The following is a 12,841-nucleotide window of genomic DNA, read 5'->3' as shown; positions in this document are numbered from 1 at the left end:
GGCAGAGGAATTTCCACCTGGCAGCCTCCCCACCACTCGCCTCAGAGTTAATCTCTATGCTGTGTGCAGATCACAAGTGAACAATCTCCCAGGTTTGAAAGCATCAGATTAGAAGTCACTTGCCCTGGGCGGGAAGCCCAGCTCCACTACCTCCCAGCTTTACGAACACAGGCCTTGAGTCTTTCCAGCTCCAACAGTTCCATGGTGAAATGGGGCCAAATGCATTTCCTGACATCGTGCAACACCCTGAAGGTACTTCAGTCAGGGCTGAAGAGATATCAGACCCAGTGAAGGCGCACCCCTTACAGGAGGCTGCCTTGGTCTGAGTCCCTCCCATGTGCCGCTGGGTGCAGACCTGGAGGCCCCCAAGCACTTGGAGGCACTATTCGTGTGATCCCTGGTACCGCAGACTTCCTCCTCAGCCTGGGCACTGGGCTGCCAACCTGATTTTCTGAGAATCTGGGCAGAGGCCTCTGATTTCCCGTGAGCTGCTTCAGAGGCAGTCAACAAAGAGAATAAAGACCCTGGAAGAGACACTCCGCGTGGGTATCGTGTTTCCACTATGCTCTGAAATCAAGGGGTCAGGGGTCGAGGGTAGCGTTTTGCCTTGGGGTCCAAGGTTTACTTCAACTGGGGGCATTTCAATTGTGGAAAATTTAGCTCTTTGCTGTTCAGGACTTCGGACCACCCTCTCCCTCCCTCCCAGCCGGCACTTCCACCGCTGCACTTTGCCACCTGCCCTTCCTCTCAGCTCCTCTGTCACCCAAGCACCAGGACTCTTTGTCTCCTTTCCATCTCTGACTCCAGAGTCAGGCTCTCTTCATGATGCCGTGTGCTCTGCGATTAGCTCAGCCCCAACCCTACCCTGCCATCCTCCAGTCCACTTGACCTCATCTGATCACTAATCACAGGAAGGAGGGATTCCTGAGCCCGGTGGCCATTTTGCAGGGTGCGTTCACCAGGGATACACATCCTGGCGTCATCAGAGCCCTACACATTCATGGGGGTGAGTGAGGACACTCTGCTTGCGGGACCAGAATTAAGAAAAGGGCCTTCCCTGCCCTAGGCAGGGAGCCATCACAGGACTCTGTGTGAGAGATGGTGCTTTCTCAGTCGCTCTGGGTCCATGAAATTCCTTCTCTGGGACCTTTGCTGTTCCTACCCTCCCCCACCTCCAGTTCTGCTCTCCCTCCCTGCCCCGCCCTGCATTGTTCCAGGGGCACCTGGGGAACAGGGATGGATTGACTGCGGCACTGTGCGGGCTTGTGCAGTGATGCCAAGACCGCAATTCCTGCTGGTCTCATCTGACAGCAGCGTGCACTCATTGCGAGGATTATGCTGATGGATCAGCGGCTCCCCTGATGCCTCCGAAGTACAACGTGAATACCCGAGCTGTCAGTGTTAATAACGCACGACAATCCTGTCCTTAAAAAAAGATGGTTTCTAAAGGCAGATAAAGAGAATCTAATTGAAAACATCGCATGCAATCTTCTCTAAGTAGCAGCTACAGCATCAATATTTACTAACAAAATTCTGGTTTGTTTTATTCCCCTTCCCTAAATTATTTACAGGAAAGCATCAAAACACCAGCTTGATGAGTTTTTCTGTAAAAAAAAAAAAAAAAAAAAACCTTGGGAGTGGGAATCAAATGACATAGATGGTATTTTCCTGCTCTGCTGCAGAATCTCCACGTGACCTCAGTCGTTTTCTGCCCTCTTGGTCCCACGTGCTGCCCTTGTGCAGTGGCAGGAGAGATGGCTGGTCCCAGAGGATCCCTAGGAAAGAATCCCCAATACTCCTTCCTGAGCAGGCAGTATACTGTGCCCCCTCCCCAACCCATGTGAGGACTACCAGGTGTGTGAGGTCTCCCCAAGTGTGTGAGGCCTTCTCTCTTTTGTGAGTTCTCAGGTGTGATATCCCCAGGTGTATCTCAGCTGTGATCTTTAAGTGTGTGATGTCTCAGGTGTATTGAGGACTCCTCAGATGTATGAGGTTTCCTGAGGTGTTTGAGGTCTCCTCAAGTATCTAAAGTCCTCTCACACATATGAGATCTCCCCAGGTGTGTATAAGATCTCCTCAGGTGTGTATGAGATCTCCTCAGTTGTATTGTTGGGCTGCCATGAGTCTCGGAATGAACAGAGAGACAGCTCAGGATAAGATAGTGCGTATTAGAAGCTCAGCGATAAGGACGCTTAGTCTAAAGTAAAAGAGACTTGGAGCCCCGTTTTCTGAGAGGGTCCCTCTTTTATCCTAGAGTGGGATACAATCTTCGTACATCCTTATAAGTGAAGCAGGAATACAGAGGAAATAAGCAAAAGAAAACAATCAACACATCCTTCCCATGTGTGGACGTCATGTGCCCAAAAGAAAAACAGTCAGTGTCATTATATCCTGCCAGTTCATTGTGGTCTTCATGTGCCACTTACTGTGTACTCCCATAGATCTTGAGTTGATTGGAGTGAAAAAAAAAAAAAGAAAAGCTTCTTCTTCCCTTCTCATGTTTAATCTAGGGGTCACTTTCAGTTTCCCTGGTCTCATTACATTTTCTTAGTTCTCATTATAAACAGTTTCTTAGTTTTCATTACAATTCCATAATTCTCATTACAGACAGTTTCTTTGTTGTCATTACAGTATGAGGTCCCCTCAGGTGTATGAGGTCCCCTCAGGTGTATGAGTTCTCCTCAGGTGTATGGTCTCCTCAGGTGTATGGTCTCCTCAGGTGTATGGTCTCAGGTGTATGAGGTCTCCTCAGGTATATGAAGTCCCCTCAGGTATATGAGGTCCCCTCAGGTGTATGGTCTCTTTAGGTGTATGAGGTCTCCTCAGGTGTATGAGGTCTCCTCAGATGTATGGTCTTCTCAGGTGTGTGAGGTCCTCTCAGGCATATGAGGTCTCTGAAGGTGTATGAAGTCTCCGAGGTATGTGTGGGCTCCCATGAATATGTGGACTCCAGAGGGACATTGTGTTGCTGAAGGTCTCTGATCTCTTATTTGTTTTGCCTCAGCTCTTTGTGTGCCCGCTCTCCTGGCAGAACATTGCAATCCATCAGAGGTGTCCACAAGCACCAGCAGCGTGACTCAGAGCCATGTGAGGGCATGGGACTGAGAGATCAGGGAGCAGGAATGGAGGGCAGCAAGGGCAGAGAGGAGGGAACCTGAGTCTTGAGGAAGGTGATCAGTGAAGAGGTGAAGAGAGGACATTCACAGCCTCAAAATGCATAGAATCAGGGTGCACAGAGAGACAAAGTTAGAGAGCTGCAGAGAGGGGATGCAAAGGAGGGAAGCACCAGCTGATCTGGAAGGGCAGTACGAGCCCAGTGAGCCACACATGAGTTGAGCCTTGCAGACTCTGGGAGCCCTGTGAGACATGAACATGGGAAGGCTCTGCTCCCCACTGGGAGTCTCCACCTGGTCCCACACCTGCTCTAGCCAGCCACCCCCCAAAAGGCATGGGTGCAGGAGGCATGTGAAGCCATCTGATGTGTTCTGACCTTGCTAACTCTCTCCCCCCCCCCCCCCGTGACTCCCATGATCTCACCTTGACCCTGGGGCCTTTGCTATCCTTGACCTTTACTTGCCTTTCAGATACAGGTCTGTTGTGAGGAATTGGTTTGTTTTTCTTTATCTTTTCCTTGGCTCAAAATGTGCTTAGAAGACCTTTCTTCGTTTATTTTCAGTGTGATCTGAATGACACTCACCCTCTCATCACTTGGAAGTCTAAGCATATCTGTAGGGCTAGTAAGTAACCATGAACTCTGTCTGCTTCCAAACCCTTCATACTCATGGACTCTTATGTACATTCCAGCACACCCCCTTCCCTAGTCCCTGAATGCACAGGTTGCTCTCAGTTTGGGAGTTCATTTTTCTTCTTTGTGTTTTTGTTTCTTTTTTTCATGTTGTTTTTTGGGCTGGAGTGATAGCACAGCAGGTAGGGTGTTTGCCTTGCACGTGGCTGACCCGTCCAACCCGAGTTTTGATTCCTCCACCCCTCTCGGAGAGCCCGGCAAGCTACCAAGAGTATCTTGCCCTCACTGCAAAGCCTGGCAAGCTACTCGTGACATATTTTGATATGCCAAACACAGTAACAAGTCTCACAATGGAGACATTACTGGTACCACTTGAACAAATCAATGAACAATGGGAGGACAGTACTACAGTGCTACAGTGCTTTTTATGTTGGTTTTTAGAGCTACATCCAGTAGTGCTCAGGGATTACTCCTGGCTGGTTCTATGCACATGGATCATTTCTGGAAGGGCTCAGGGGACCATATTGGGCTCTGGGGAATCAAACCAGGATTGGCTATATGCAAGGCAAGCACCTTACCCCAAGTACTATCTCTCAGGCCCACTGATGTTGATAGAATATATAATCCATCCTCCTATGTCCCTGGCCACTTCATTTGCAAGATCTCCCTGGCTGTGCAGCCTCCATGCTCTGAGAACTGAATGCCAGTCCTTGTCAGATGGGTCACATTGCACTCATCCAATCATTAAAAAGATGACATTTGTAGCATTTCCACATTGAGGCTTCTGTAAGAGTGCCACTGAAATACCTACAGCACATTTTCATTTCACACCTGTTATCAACTCTTTCAGAGTGTCTACCAAATGCAAAACTTCTGGGTCAGGTGTCACTGTCCTCCCGTTGTTCAATGATTTTCTCGAGTTGGCCCAGTAACGTCTCCATTGTGAGACTTCATTGTTACTATGTTTGGCATATCGAATACGTCACGGGTAGCTTGCCAGGCTTTATCGTGCGAGCGAGATACTCTCGGTAGCTTGCCAGGCTCTCCAAGAGGGGTGGAAGAATCTAACTCGGGTCGGCCATGTTGCCTGTGTGCAAGGCAATCACCCTACCTGCTGTACTATTGCTCCAGCTGGGTCAGGTGGGAATTTTTTTTTTTTAGTAAACACCAGTTTTTTTCTGAAAACTCACAAGTAACCCTTCCCCACTCCTTTGGTCTGCCAGCACCAAGGTAGCCCCTGGAACTCAGAAAGTACCCAACGTCGGGGTTATGGTGCTGCCAGCAGGTCAATTTGTACCTGTGAGGCAAGTACATCAGCAGCCTGATGGCGCCTTCAGACTTCCAGATACCTATAAATTTCTGCTGTGCATTTGGCCAGACCCCAAAAACTTGGGGCAAAGTTTACCAAGAAAGTAAACGGCCAAAAGTTATGTTTGTGGGAAACACACCCACAAACCACCTCCAGCTCAGCTATATAATTAGAGGCATGGCCTCTCTAGTTCCTGATTAAACTGCTTAATGGCCATGATCCCAGAGACTCAGAAACAAATCTCAAAACCCAGTGGCTTTTGGCAGAAATGCGTCTGGTCCCTGCAGTAGGTTACTGGTGCTGGGCCAACCCAGGTGGGAATAGGTTTCATACCTCGGCCTCTTCCCCCTGGCGGCCTGGTGGCCACCATCCTCCAGAGGCCATTGGACAGTCAGGCTTGGGCCCGCAGTGACGAGATATGCAGGGCCTCACGGGATGGGGTAGAGCCGGTCCTGTCCTCCCCACCCCAATGAGACCCCAAGTCATCACCCACAATTGGCCTCTCTGGCTTCTGATTAAGCTGCTTAACGGCCATCATCTCAGAGACTCAAGAGCAAATCTCGGAACCCAGCAGGTTTTGGCAGAAATTCCTCCAGATCTAAGTGTTAAAATTTTGGAATTTCAAAATTGCGTGGCCACTACTGCAGCCATGCAACATCATATGTTATTCATAACCAGCAATAGAAAACAAATTGTCTACTGTTGCCTATTCAGCAGATCTGAGTGTTGGGGTAAAATCTCAAATAATAATGGTGAGTCTGGTGTCAAAATATTGAATGTGATCAAAGTAGAGAGAGAGTAATGTGGAAATCATTTGCCCCACAGACGGGGGAGGGTGTGGGATGGGGATATACTGGGGTTGTTGGGGGTGGAGAATGGGCACTCGTGAAGGTACGGGTTTTTCATTGTATAGCTGAGACTTAGACCCGAAAGCTTTGTAACTGCTCTCACGGTGATTCAATAAATAAAATGATAAAAAATGAAAAAAAAAAAGTAAGGTGGAATTCATGCACAATTCAATCTGCTAATCAGTGGCTGAATAAATAGCAGTACTCCTACATAAAAAAAAGAAAAAAAGAAAGTACCCAATGTGCCCTGATATACTGAAGAGTAAACAGATCCCCCCAATCCTACTGCCATTTGGTGGATTCTGTGAACAAGCAGAGGCTTCCATATTCTCCCCAATAGGATCAGAGAGAACCAGAAGGTTCTAGGTCAGATGTGGCAGGCCATGGGGAACCTTTTCCCAAATCCTTTTCAGTCAGAACGCAGACACACCCTCTCAACCCAGCATGAGAGGAGGGAAAGCATTCTCTTCCTGCCTGTTGGGTAAGAGGAAAGTTAATCAGAGTTTGGTGGAGGCAGCCAGGTTATTGTGGAGAGACCTGAGCACCCTCATGAACTCTGGAAGGCTGTGGGGAAGCAGAACCAGGGGAATGGGCAGAAGAGTAGATGTGGAAGTGTGCAGGCAGCACCATATTATGATGTTTGCCTCAAGTAGTGGAGAGAGACATAACCTTCCCTTAGAGAATTCCTTCTCAAACAATTGCCATTGCCTGGTCAGTACTTTAAGGTAGCTCAAGAGTTCAAACTCTTGGGACAGATGAGATAGTTCAGTGGGTTGGGCGTTTGCCTTGCATGTAGCCAACCTGGGTTTGATCTCTACATCCCACATGGTTCCCTGAGCACCTTGAGGAGTAATTCCTGAGTGCAAAGCCAGGAGTAAACACTGAGCACTACTGAGTGTGACCCAAAAAGGAAAAAAAATGCACACTCTTTATTCTAGCCAACACGAGGACATGGCAGGGAACCATGATAAAGCTCCCATCGTTCCTGAGTCCTAGAAAGAAAACTAGACCAGTGACCTAAATCCTGAATGTCATGGGCTTGCCCAACCTCAATCTCTCCCATCTCATCTGATGTGATTTTCCTTTGATCTGCCTTTAATCCCCAACAGTAACCTTCCACAAAGTTAATTAATGGAACATTTCTTAAGTTCCCCCCTGTAATTTTTTTTATTATGGTTATAAACTCCACCATAGTAACCTTTCCTCCTTTTGTAATTACTGCTTTGTAAAATTCCAATAATTTCCTCTTTTTGAACAATCACCTTTAAAGAAAGTTTTGCCAGTCGTTGTTATGTGGCTTTTGGTTTGATAACAGAAATTATAAATACCCCAGGCCCACTATTATTGGCCATAAAACCGAGGTCCTGTGATGTGCTGGGTAATTACAGGCTGTGGGAAGGTTTGCTCTTTCCACCATTGGGATTAGCTGCTGGAGTGCTTGGCTCCTCTGCACCATTGATTCTGGAAAATACAAAGGCAGGCTCTTGTTTGGTGTCATTCGCCTCCAGGCCCCTGGGGTCAAACACATGTTCTTCTCCCTCCAGATCTGTAGGGGAAAGAGACACCAGGTCAATATTTTACTTTTATTGCTCAGTCAGAAGCACTTCCTTCAGATCTTCCTTGACTCCCCACATCCCACCACCAGCATAATCCTGGTCAGTGTGATTTTCTTTTTCATCCATTCCAACTCAAAGGAAATGATCATAAGCATTAAAAAATTCTTATCTGAGCACTGTAGCACTGTCCTCCCATTGTTCATTGATTTGCTTGAGCGGGCACCAGTAATGTGCCCATTGTGAGACTTGTTACTGTTTTTGGCATATCGAATATGCCACAGGGAGCTTGCCAGGCTCTTCTGTGCAGGCAGGATACTCTCGGTAGCTTGCCAGGCTCTCCGAGAGGGACGGAAGAATTGAACCCGGGTCGGCTGTGTACAAGGCAAATGCCCTACCTGCTGTGCTATCACGCCAGCCCTTATCTGAGCAGCAAGGCAAATGGAGGCTTTCTTTCCTTTCTTCATACTTTAAATTTTCCACACCCACTTCAACGAAGATCCAATTCTTTCAAGATGAATGCCTTTCATAGGGGGAGCTTCAGAGTTTTCATTTGGTCAAAATAGTCTTGCACATAATTACCACATATGTCAAAAGTTTTGCAACGAAGTGGGCTTGTGATCATTGTGTAATGCTTTTTATAATTATTATTAATTGTGTTGGTATCACTTTAAAACAGATTGTGCTAGCCCAGAAGCTTGCGGCAGAAAAGTGAATGAACTATGCATTAATCTGCAGCTTCATGCCTGCCCGAGAGGGAAAGGGTGTTGCTCCCTTCTGCCTTTTTCCCCCTGGACAGCAAGATGGCGGCCGCCTCGGAGGTCTTTGGAAAGCCAGGTATGAGCCGGTGGTGACGGGGCAACTGAAACCTCATGGGAAGGGGGGTGTTCCTGGCTCGTCCTTCACGCCCTACGGAGGTCATGGGTTTCCCCCCAAGAGCAGCTCTCCGGCACGGCCATGGCTCCAGAAGCACAAGGACTTAATGCAGAGCCCGGCAGCTTGCGGAAGAAAAGTGAATGGACTATGCGTTAATCCATGGCTCCAAGCCTCCAGAGCCACAGAAACCAATCTCATAATTATCTTGCTCTCGGCAGAAATACTTCCAGGCTTAATAAGTAAAATATCAGAAATCCAAAACATCATTGGTTCTTGTAACCAGCTGTAGAAAACAAATTATTTCGCAATGCTTTTCAGCAGGTCTGATTTGGGGGTATAAACTCTAAGCAATAATGGTGCATCTTTTGTCAAAACAATCAATCTAATCAAAGTAGATAGAGTGCTAATTAGAATTCATCTGCCTCGCAGGAATTGGGAGGGGTGGGAGGGGGGTATATTGGGGTTCTTGGTGGTAAAAAATAAGTACTGGTGAAGGGAAATGTGTTTGATCATTGCATGACCGATACTTAAACCTGAAAGCTTTGTAACTTTTCCCACAGTGATTCAATGAGGGCGATCTGGCTGCGACATCTGTCACCCCATTGATCGCCAGGGTTGATTCGGCTGATCTGGCTGGCTAGGCGGGTGTCCCCTTCCTCCCTCACCGCTCCATGTGCGTCCCTCCCGAAGCTGCGCACTCGGTCGAAGAGGACGGCCTTCCCCGAATAGAGACGGATCGGTCTTCGGTCGAGGGTATACGAGTAGCTGCGCTCCCCTGCTAGAACCTCCAAAAAAAAATTAAAAAATAAAAAGTGAAAAAAAGAAATATTGTGCTGTTTATATGGAGAAATACAGGAAGTCCAGGCACTTGCTATGGGCAGCTCAGTGGCCACCAGCAGGACTGAAGTTTCCAGTTCAGGGTTGCAGTTTGGGTTCCTCCACATCTGCACCACTGGCGTTTGTCACACCTGGACTCTGATCCAGTTTCCCCCTCTACAGAATTTCCAGAGGGGAAATTCTACAAAATCTAGGGCATATACCGGCATCTCTGCTATCTTTTTTGGATACCCAATTAACAAATATTAATAATAGGTCAGAGTCATTGCTCAGGAATCTCCAAATTTCATCCTCAGTATGGCCTGGTCCCCTCTCTCACCCCCCCCCCCAAGAACAATGTCCTGACATCAGACCAGGTGTTATCCCCAAGTACTCTCAAGTACTCTCACCTGTGGCCTCACAAGAACAAGACAGTAGAACCAAGGTGTATATGAGAACTACCTCAGAAGTGATCCAGAGCACAAATCGGGCCTAAGCCAAGCTCTCTAGTCAGAGTAACCTCAGAAAGAGGACAGTAGAGTTGGCGGGCTAAGACAAGCCTCATGCAGGTAGACAGGGAAGGCCCCTTTCCAAGGCAATAACAAAAGCCAGTCCTGCAGAAAATAGGAAAACAGGAACTAAGGCTTAATAAGACCCTCACCTGGCTCCAGCAACAGACTCAAAGAAGCTCCTGCAGGAACAAAAGGCCAGGAAAGGAATTTCAAAGACCATCACCTTTCCCAACCCCCCTGGTAACCTCCTTAGCAACGGGCCCACCTGGGGGCAGGTTGGAGAAACCCTATAAAGGCCATCTTGAACAAAGGAAGGGCACACATATGCTGCTTGAGCCCATGTGCTGCTTACGCCCACATGGCGGAGCACATGTGGAGCCTGGGCACATGTGTCGCCTGCATCTCCCCTCTTGAGATGTGGACTTTCATGCTTTCGTGTCTAATGTTAGGATGTGTGTAGGAGCTCTCTCCGCCCTTGGGGAAGCCTGTATTCTCTCTTGAGTACGTTATTCTGTCTTTCTTACTCTCCATTCCCCCACTTACCCGCTTATGTCTTTCTCTTCCTCTCCAAAAACCTCCAAATAAAATCTGTTACTTCAAAAAAAAAAAAAAAAAGACAAGCCTCATAAAGAAGGGAGCCATAAAGCTGAGGTTTCCTATTGTGAGGGTAGCTGGTGGGCTCTGTAGAAGGAAGCAGCATGGATGGAAACATTCGCAAAGAAAATATGGTGTTCAAACAAAAATGCCAAGCTGTAAATAGAGACTCAGGAACCAGAAGGTTAACACGGTGGTCTCAGCTCAAACTACCACTGGACAAAGATATCAGGCCTTGCCTAAGACAATCCCGGAATGATGAATACTCAGTCTCAGTAGAAACCTCAAAATTGGCAAGATTGGAACTTGGATGGACCCCAGTTCCAAAATGATGGACGTGATGTGGAATCAGAAAAAAATTCCACGAATGCCTGTGCAATATTGAGTTATGGCTCAAAAATAGGCAATGTGCCTCTCTTCTTTGGACACTTCTCTTCTTTCTCAAGCATTCAACTTAATTTCCATGGAAATCACATCTCTGTTACCTTTGTACTCAAATTCCATCAGTAATGCCATAGTAACCAAATTCTCTAATTGCAATAACAAACACATTTCTCATGGATTTGAGACAGCATAACTGACTCTGGTTAGATTGGAATAGCTCTGAAGATCCAGGGAACAAAGTCATGGGTCAATGGGTTGCACTCAGGAAAAGAAATAACCAAATGAACTCAGTAAGGTAGCTGGAAGCAGTGGTGTGCTTCTATAATAAAACACTAAAATGGTAAAAAAAAAAAAAAATCACCAGCTATAAGAGTGGTAACTATTACTTTTCCATCTTTCATTTTCAAATACAGTATTGGGAGCTCCACTGAGGGGTCAAAGAGAGGTAAAGGACACATTGCAAGTCTTCATGTCTGTGCTCAGGATCAGGTCAAGGTTAGGCTCGAAAACTGCAAACCAACCCTCCCCAATCTCCACTCCCCCCGCCCATTCCACCTTGCCTGCTGCTGTTTGGTCCACAGCCTGCGCTGAAGTGCCCCCGCTGTTCCTGGGAAGTAGCAGCTCCCCTCTCCCACCCTAGACCGCCCCCCACCCCCCACCCCGGTCGTTGATGTGGAGATAAGCAGCTCTGAGGAGATGTCCTAGATTTCCTGGTTCTGTGGGCTCCGTGGCAATGAATTCTTCTGTGAAGGTGGATCAAGACTACATTCAGGACAAATTCAACCTCACTGGACTCAATGAGCAGCTGCCTCACTATCGACAAGTTTTAGACATGATCTTGGACTTGGAACCTGATGAAATGCTGGAGGACAACCCCAACCAGAGCGATCTGATCGAGTAGGCGGCTGAGATGCATTATGGATTGATCTACACCTGCTATATCCTCACCAACCAACTGTGGCATCGCCCAGATGTTGGAAAAGTACCAGCAGGGAGACTTTGGCTACTGTCCCCGGGTGTACTGTGAGAACCAGCCAATGCTTCCTATCAGCCTTTCGGACATCCCAGGCGAGGCCATGGTGAAGCTCTACTGCCCCAAGTGCATGGACGTGTATGCACCCAATTCATCGAGGCACCACCACACGGATGGCACCTACTATGGCACCGGTTTCCCTCACATGCTCTTTATGGTGCACCCTGAGTCCCGGCCCAAGCGGCCCACCAACCAGTTTGTGCCCAGGCTCTACAGTTTCAAGATCCATCCAATGGCCTACCAGCTGCAGCTCCAAGCAGCCAGCAACTTCAAGAGTCCGGTCAAGATGATTCGCTGATTCCCTGCCCTACCATTCCCTTGGTCTTTGACACCTCTATTTCTTCGCTGCCACCCTTTCAACAGCTATAAGAACCCTCTATAGTTTTTAGTTTAAATTAAAGGAGTCATTATTGTGGTGGGAATAATGAAATAAAGTGGAAGAAAAGGCAATGAGCTAGTCTGCTGGTGCTTGGGATTGGGGATGGGAGGGCCTTTGGTGTGCTGGACCCCAAGGACTGTCACGGCCCAGCCACCTTCCCAAGTGGAAAAACAGCACAGATGTGTGCTTGTTGGATTTGTGATTATATTAAGTAGAGAATGGAGCAGAACTCCTGGGACTGCATGTGGAGATGTGCAGGGTTACCTGGATAAAGACCTAGAGAAAATAAAAATTTCTAATACTAAAAAAAAAAAAAAAAAAAGAAAAGAAAAGAAAAAGAAGAAGAAGAAAAGAAAACTGCAAACCAAGTGAAACCTTAGCCCAGAAGTCTTAGCTCTTGTCCCCTATACTTGCAAAGGGATGGAACATGCCACTGCCCTCTCAGGGCTGGCCTTAGATGGTCCCAGGGGCCTCTTACCTTCAGGTTCTGCTCTGTACATCAGCCACCATCTTTTTCTGCGGTGGCAGTGTTACTGCAAAAAGTGGATTTTCCTGTGCTGGTGGGCTCTTGAGAATTGTATATAAGATTAGCACACAAACACACGGCCAGGATCCAGAGACACACAAACGAACCTTGGTTTCGAGCAACTTGCTGCAGAGACAGAAATGGCCCTGGACATTGCAATAAGCCATTTCTGATGGGCTGCTCCAGACGGGGGTAGGTGCCATCCCTCCACCTACCCCCTAGGAACTCTGGCAGGCGCCATTTTCTAGAAGCCAGTGATAAGCTCC

General features: G+C 47.6%; 1 pseudogene; it reads left to right on the top strand.

Annotated features, from left to right (window-relative positions):
• Window positions 1-209: 209 nt before the first annotated feature.
• On the top strand, window positions 210-12,212 carry LOC130044986 (casein kinase II subunit beta-like; annotated as a pseudogene).
• Window positions 12,213-12,841: the final 629 nt, after the last annotated feature.

The sequence above is a fragment of the Sorex fumeus genome, unplaced genomic scaffold (assembly GCF_029834395.1).
Source record: "Sorex fumeus unplaced genomic scaffold, SorFum_2.1 ptg000126l, whole genome shotgun sequence".
NCBI classification, from domain to species: domain Eukaryota; kingdom Metazoa; phylum Chordata; class Mammalia; order Eulipotyphla; family Soricidae; genus Sorex; species Sorex fumeus.
This window is presented reverse-complemented; position numbering and strand designations above follow the sequence as displayed.